At 46.2% G+C, this 6632-nt stretch overlaps 1 pseudogene; it reads left to right on the top strand.

Annotated features, from left to right (window-relative positions):
* The first annotated feature begins 4480 nt into the window (after positions 1-4480).
* On the top strand, positions 4481-5590 carry LOC132513536 (BTB/POZ domain-containing protein KCTD2-like; annotated as a pseudogene).
* Positions 5591-6632: the final 1042 nt, after the last annotated feature.

Raw genomic sequence — 6632 nt, 5'->3', positions numbered from 1 at the left:
ATGGAAAAAAGCCTTAGTGAGAATGCATAATAATGAAAATCAACCTCTTTCATGGAGTCATGGGGTAGAAGACCAGTAGCCGCCTCCCCAGGTGAGAAGTCTACTGCAGATTTTGCATTGGTCGAAGATCTCAGCTTCTTGCTCAAAGAAATAGCAGGGACAGTTCTTTTTTGTGTGTTTGTTTTTATTTTTATTGAAGTATAGTTGATTTAGAATGTTGTGTTAATTTCTGCTGTACAGCAAAGTGATTCTGTTATACATATATATATTCTTTTTCATATTTCTTTCCATTATGGCTTATCACAGGACATTGAATATAGTCTTTTTTTTAAATTGAAGTATAGTTGATTTACAATGTTGTGTTAGTTTCTAGTGTACAGCAAAGTGATTCAGATATATATATATATTCTTTTTTCAGATTCTTTTCCATTATGGTTTATTACAAGATATTGAATGTAGTTCCCTGTGCTATACTATACTTATACTTTATTTTCTATCTATTTTATATAGAGTCGTGTGTATACGCTAATCCCAGGCTCTTAATTTATCCCTCCCCTCCCCTTTCCCCTTTGGTAACCATAAGTTTTGTTTCTATGTCTGTGAGTCTATTTCTGTTTTGTAAATAAGTTCATTTGTAGCATTTTTTAGATTCCACATGTAAGTAATATCATATGATATTTGTCTTTGTCTGACTTGCTTCACTTAGGATGATAACTTCTAGGTCCATTCACGTTGCTGCAAATGGCATTATTTCATTCTTTTTTATGGCTGAGTAGTATTCCATCGTATATATGTACCACATCTTCTTTATTTGTTCATCTGTTGATGGACATTTAGGTTGCTTCCATGTCTTGGCTATTGTAAATAGTGCTGCTATGGACATTGGGGTGAATGTATCTTTTTGCATTAGAGCTTTCTCTGGATATATGCCCAGGAGTGGAATTGCTGGTTTTTAGTTTTTAAGGAACCACCAGACTGTTTTCTATAATGGCTGCACCAATTTACATTCCCACCAACAGTGTAGGGAACTTCCCTTTTCTCCACACTGGAATAGCAGGGAGGGTTCTATAATGCCCCCAGCATGGGGGCGGGGGCACTGGGGTGATGGGGCACACCATGATGATGCCGGGAACTTGACAGAGTGAAAAAGGCAGGCAGAGTGGGGACAGTCAGTCCGCTGGAAGGGCAAAGTTCAGTTCTGGCCTCATGCCTCTTCCTGGCCAGCTGCCAAGCCTCTAGCCTCGGCATTTGAAACTTAAATATTTTGTAAACTGACCCCAAATTGAAGAGAGAAGTTTACTTCCATTGGAGGGGGGAAATGGCATCCCTGGTGTTAGGGACTGTAGAAGGAACAGCTTCTCCTCTGTCACTACCTGGTGGAGGGAAGGAAACAGGGAAGGCCTCAGTGAGGGGCTTTCTTATTACCTAGCTTCAGGCTAGCTGTTGCCTGGTTGACATTTCACTTAGCTGTGATGGAACTTCCTACAAAAGCATGGTTGTTTCCTTATGTTAGTAGAACTGGAGGAAAGCCTGTCAAACTTACTCTTGCCAAGGGTCTGGATGATTACTTCCTTCTTGAATTCATTTTTTTTTTTTTTTTTGCGGTACGCAGGCCTCTCACTGTTGTGGCCTCTCCCGTTGTGGAGCACAGGCTCCGGACGCGCAGGCTCAGCGGCCATGGCTCACGGGCCCAGCCGCTCCGCGGCATGTGGGATCTTCCCGGACTGGGGCACGAATCCGTGTCCCCTGCATCGGCAGGCGGACTCCCAACCACTGCGCCACCAGGGAAGCCCTTGAATTCATTTTGATCTGATCAGGTTCCCAGAGCCAGTACCATGCTTAGATCTGGGCTAGAGGGACCCCTGCCTCTGAAATGTGCTCCACATTTCAGAGAGCCATACAGGTCATAAAAACACACTTATTAACAAGCACATGGGCACCTCTTAGCTTAGGATCAGCTAGTCGGCATTGGCACAGTCTGGCCTGTGACCTTGAACATCCACTCCCATTACTGACTGGTGTTCAGGCATCTTGTGTCCTTCAAACCAAAGGTGACCAGAGCCACATGCTGTGGAGACTTGTGGGTTGGGCTGCTGAGGACGCCAGAGGTGGAGAGCATTTCAGAGTGGTTAGAGGGACTGAAGTGCTTGGTAAGAGAAAAGACATCATCACTGAATATCACACAAATATAAGTGATTGCCCCAGTGGTTCCAAGTGTCCATTTTCTTCTCTTAGAATCCCAATTCATGGTTCTGGAGGTACTCACAGAATTAAGGTGATTTTCACAACATCGCAACTGAGGAACATTGGCCAAATATTGAACAATATTTTAAAACATATAAATAATATAAACAATATTTTAAAACATAATATAAAAAATTTATATTACTCTTAATTTGGTATATATGTAGGTCTCAACCTAATGTGTGAAATGTGATACCAGATTTTTTATATTGTTTTACTGTTATAAAATATTTAATAAGAATTAAATTTTCAAAAACTTAAAATGTCATCTTTATTTAAATAATTCAGATAAAAATTTGATGTCTGTTGATTATATTTCCCAGTTAATTAAAAATGTTTTTATTATGGTAAAATGCACATAACATAAAATTTACCACCTTAACTATTTTTAAGTGTACAGTTGAGCAGTATTAAATATATTTATATTGTTTTGCAATCATCATTGCTATCCCTCTCCAGAATTCCTTTCATCTTGCAAAATTGAAACTCTGTACCCATTAAACACTAACTCCCCATCCCCCGACCCCCCAGCCCTTGGCAACCACTGCCATTTAACTTTTTTTTTTTTCAATTTTATTTATTTTTGGCTGCGTTAGGTCTTCGTTGCTGCGCGTGGGCTTTCTCTAGTTGCAGCGAGCGGGGGCTACTCTTCGTTGCGGTTCACGGGCTTCTCATTGCGGTGGCTTCTCTTGAGGAGCAAGGGCTTTAGGTGCGTGGGCTTCAGTAGTTGTGGCACGTGGGCTCAGTAGTTGTGGCTCGTGGGCTTAGCTGCTCTGTAGCATGTGGGATCTTCCTGGACCAGGGCTCGAACCCGTGTCCCCTGCATTGGCAGGCGGATTCTTAACCACTGCACCACCAGGGAAGTCCTGCCATTTAACTTTAATACACAATTTTTAATATTTTATAAGAAAAATGTTTTTGAAACATATGAAAATGTTTTAATATTTTGATTTTTGCTACCTACCTTAATTTAAAAATTTGATGTAAATATCTTAAAAATGTATACAATTTTAATGCAGTTACATCTTGTGAGATAATAGTAAACATATTGGTCTCTGTCCCTGGTTTCTGGCACAAGCTCCCCAAACCCTTGTAATTTCCTAACTGATAAGAGCACTAGGAGCATCTTTTGTTCTAATATTTGATCTTTGGCCCCAGTTCCTGACACAGAGCTCTTAAGTCCCTTAGAATTTCCTGGGTGACAGCAGTGTCTTTTGAGGTGGCTCTTGGTGGGGTCCTGAATGGGGGCTGGATCACCAGTAAGACCAAGCCATGATTAGAAGCTTGGAATTTTCAGTCTCATCCCCCATTCTCCAAAGAGGGGAGAGGGGTTGGAAATGGAGTTAATGATCAACCATGCCTATGTGAGGAAACCTCCATAAATGTACCGCAAGTACCAGGTTTGGAGAGCTTCCGGGTTGGTGAACATGTGGAGATTTGGGGAGAGTGACTCACCCAGGGAGGGCTGGAAGCTCCAACCCTCTTCCCACATACTTTGCTCTACACATCTCTTCCATCTGCCAGTTCATCTGTATCTTTTATCATATCCTTTTATAATAAATTGGTAAACAGTATGTAAACTGTTTCTCTGAGTTCTGTGAGTCACCCTAGCAAGTTAATCAAACGCGAGGAGGGGGTCACGGGAACTTCCGATTTACAGCTGGATGGTCAGAAGTACAGGTAATAGTCTGGGCTTACAATTGGCCTCTGAAGTGAGGGTGGGGCAGTCTTGTGGGACTGAGTCTTTAACTTGTGGAATCTAATTCTGTCTCCAGGTAGGTAGTGTCAGAATTGAGTTGAATTGTAGGACACCCACCTGGTGTTGCAGAGAATTGCTTAGTGGGGAAACCCACACGTATCTGGTGTCAGAAGTGTTGTGAGTGTGGTCATAGTGTGGGTGTCAGAGATACATAGGAGGGAGACTGAATTTTTTCGAACACACATCTTCTGTTTAAAATTCTTTAGATAATTACTATCAACAGAACACAAGTTATGTGAAATTTTTAATTATAGTAGCATAATTTGTGACTTTGTAAACTCAGGCAATAAAATAAAATTTAAGCAATATATATGCTAATGTATGAATTATGTATGTCTTTATTTTATTAATCCTCCAAACTCACAAAATACAGACACACACAAACATAACTGACTTCAGTAGTCTTTGATGTTTTACTGGATTTCAGTCATACAAAAAATATCATAGGCGCGCGGGCAGCGGCGGCGGCGGCCCAAGATGGCGGAGCTGTAACTGGACCCGGCGATGGCGGGGCTGGGAGGGGGTGGCGGGAGTGGGCTGGGCGACGGGGGCGGCCCGGGTCGCGAGCCCCCCAGCCCTCGCCCCGCTGGCCCGACGCCCCGCGGGCACGGCCGCCAGCCCACCGCCGCCGCCGCGCAGTCGCTGGAGCCGGGTCACGGACCGCCCGCGCGGGCAGGGGCCGGTGGAGCCGCCCGCTGGGTCCGGCTGAACGTGGGCGGCACCTACTTCGTGACCACCAGGCCGATCCTAGGCCGGGAGCCCAAGTCTTTTCTCTGCCGCCTCTGCTGCCAGGAGGACCCGGAGCTGGACTCAGACAAGGACGAGACAGGGGCCTATCTGATTGACAGGGACACTACCTACTTTGGTCCTACCCTGAACTACCTCCGCCCTGGGAAGCTCATCATTACGAAGGAGTTGGCAGAAGAAGGTGTGGCTGGAGGAAGCGGAGTTTTACAACGTTGCGTCTCTCGTGCGACTTGTTAAGGAAAGGATACGGGACAACGAGAACAGAACTTCACAGGGCCCCGTGAAGCACGTGTACAGAGTCCTGCAGTGCCAAGACGAGGAGCTCACGCAGATGGTGTCCACTATGTCTGACGGTTGGAAATTCGAACAGCTAATCAGCATCGGATCTTCCTATGACTATGGAAATGAGGATCAGGCAGAATGCCTCTGTGTTGTCTCCAGAGAATTAAATAATTCTACCAATGGCATTGTCATTGAGCCGAGCGAGAAGGCAAAGATTCTTCAGGAGAGAGGATATCGGATGTAAAGTCCGGAGTCCTAACCGACGAGAGAGCAACCCAGCAGAGCACCTCTGTGAAGTTAAATCTTGCTCCTGTACAGTAACCGAACTACTGCAAAGCAAAGCTGAGCCTGGCCCCCCGGTGGAGAAGTGTTCTGGTCAAAACCAAAGGAACCCCAGCCCCCCCCACAGGAACCGGAAGACAGAGGCCGCTTCCGGCTGCAGAATACCTTTTCAGAACCTGCTTCTGTTTTCTTAGCCAGTGTTATAACAAATCTTTACAGGAGCAGCTGGGCCGGGTTCCCAGCTGGAGCTGATCTAGGGCTAGGGGGAGGGGAAGAGGAAGGCCTAGGTCTTTGCACATACGCTGTGCTTCAAGGAAGCTGGAGCAAACGAAGAGGTTTTTCCTTGCGCTGTGCCATGTTTCCACCTGAGTGGGCCATGTCGGACGTTGGCAGCCGCTTTGTAACACCATCTTTTTTTTTTTTTTTTTTTTTTTTGTGGTACGCGGGCCTCTCACTGTTGTGGCCTCCCCCGTTGCGGAGCACAGGCTCCGGACGCACAGGCTCAGCGGCCATGGCTCACGGGCCCAGCCGCTCCGCGGCACGTGAGATCTTCCCGGACCGGTGCACGAACCCGTGTCCCCTGCATCGGCAGGCGGACTCTCAACCACTGCGCCACCAGGGAAGCCCTGTAACACCATCTTTCCCCGCCCATGCACCCCAAAATAATGCAGCAGATGCAGAGGGTTCTAGCTTCAGGTTGTTGAACTGAGGTTTGGATAGAGTTGCCAGAGTACCTTACATTCCTATGAACAAAGCCTCTTGGAGGAGGGGGAGGATAGGTTGTCCTTGGTTGTGGTTGGAGACTGGGGACTGCAGCTCTGGATTCGGGGCACCCAGCTGCTACCATGTTCAGCTTTGCGTCGTTTGTCTCCAGCAGCCTGGACCCCCCAGATAGCTTGCTTTCTCCCCAAGAAGAGGTTTGAGGCAGGCGGCATCCTGCGTTGAATGAGACAGATAGGCGCTTTAGGTAGTTGATTAATTGCTTCTGCAGCCTTTTCTTGCCCTGCATTGGCCCATCTTCCTTCCCTGACTTTTTAAAATGGGGCTGAGGGTAAAGGGACTTTAGACCCTCGATGGCTTGGGGTGGGGACGGCTGTTTTCTTTGAAAGTTGCCAAATGTGTTATGTTGTAGTATCCAAAAGTGGTATCATTTTTGTGATCGTCTCTTGGAAATGCCTTGACCCAAAGTGCGATATTTGTGTCTTTTCTTGGTTTCCGACCTGGGCGGTGTCAGTGAGCCCCGCACCATCCCCCATAGTGTGTGTGGGTTTGCTGGGCAGTCTGAGGACTCCCCCATCTCTGACCTAGCCCTCACCAC

Source organism: Lagenorhynchus albirostris, chromosome X (genome assembly GCF_949774975.1).
Source record: "Lagenorhynchus albirostris chromosome X, mLagAlb1.1, whole genome shotgun sequence".
Taxonomy (NCBI): domain Eukaryota; kingdom Metazoa; phylum Chordata; class Mammalia; order Artiodactyla; family Delphinidae; genus Lagenorhynchus; species Lagenorhynchus albirostris.
Note: the sequence above shows the minus strand (reverse complement) of the source record. Positions and strands in the feature narration are given on the sequence as shown.